Source organism: Mastomys coucha, unplaced genomic scaffold (genome assembly GCF_008632895.1).
Source record: "Mastomys coucha isolate ucsf_1 unplaced genomic scaffold, UCSF_Mcou_1 pScaffold7, whole genome shotgun sequence".
Lineage (NCBI taxonomy): Eukaryota > Metazoa > Chordata > Mammalia > Rodentia > Muridae > Mastomys > Mastomys coucha.
In genome coordinates this window covers 105,102,305-105,103,199 of record NW_022196913.1, presented here as the reverse complement: position 1 = coordinate 105,103,199, position 895 = coordinate 105,102,305, and the positions used below count along the sequence as shown (strand labels likewise).

Below are 895 nucleotides of genomic sequence, written 5' to 3'. Positions count from 1 at the left end.
CCCTTTCTTCCCCAACTTGCTTCTTGGTCGTGATGTTTGTGCAGGAATAGAAACCCTGACTAAGACACGTAGATATCTAAAATTAAGAAAAGACATTTTGACACTTGAGTAACTGTTGGATAAACCCCTTCTTGTTCTAAAGACTGTAATAATTTGGTGCTGGACAGATGGCTCAGCTGTTAAGAGCACTGGTTACTCTTAGGTCTCAAACCCAGGATAAATCTCTCCCAGTACCCATGGCTCCTCCCAGTGCTTCTCACCTCACCCTTACCCTAAATCTTTCCTTCCCAAGGGCTGGATTTCCACTTCCCTTCCCCCAGCCTGGCCATCTAGAACTCTGCCATTATGGCTACACTGGTCTCTTGGTCCTAGGAGCCTCTCACATCTTTTAGTCGGTGGCTCTCCTCTCTTGCTTGCCTTCCCTCTCTCCTTTCAGGGTTTAGGTCATGTTCAGCCTGGACTCTTCTCTCTGCTTATTTTCTCCCTTAGATCTATAATAAAAAATCTTCACCATACTTTAGGAGTAGTCGTGTCCTCCTCTTATTCCATTTTTTTTTTTCATTTAGCTACTTTTCCAGAAGACCTGGGTTCAATTTCCAGAACTCACATGGCAGCTCACAACGGTCTGTAACTCCAGTCCCATGGGATTCAACAGCTTCTGGCCTCTGAAGGAACTGCACACATACGGTGCATAGATGTAAGTGTAGGCAAAACATCTATATGCATAAAATAAAAATGTAGGAAAATGTATTACAAATATTGTAGCACTTTGTATGAGATCATCAGCCAAGTACATATTTAAGCAATTACTTAGAGATGAGAAATTCCTGGGAAACCAAAGAACCAGAGTTATAGTTGTTAGACAGCTATTTAATAAGCAGGCTTGAAGGTCATT

General features: G+C 42.2%; 1 long non-coding RNA gene across 2 annotated transcripts in view; it reads right to left on the bottom strand.

Annotated features, from left to right (window-relative positions):
- The window catches only part of LOC116082504, a 24,847-nt gene that overhangs the window by 3,217 nt on the left and 20,735 nt on the right, over positions 1 to 895 (bottom strand). For both annotated transcript variants that reach the window (XR_004115342.1, XR_004115341.1), the window contains one exon: positions 608 to 716. This is a non-coding gene — a long non-coding RNA (uncharacterized LOC116082504). The remainder of the gene's footprint in view (positions 1 to 607; positions 717 to 895) is intronic.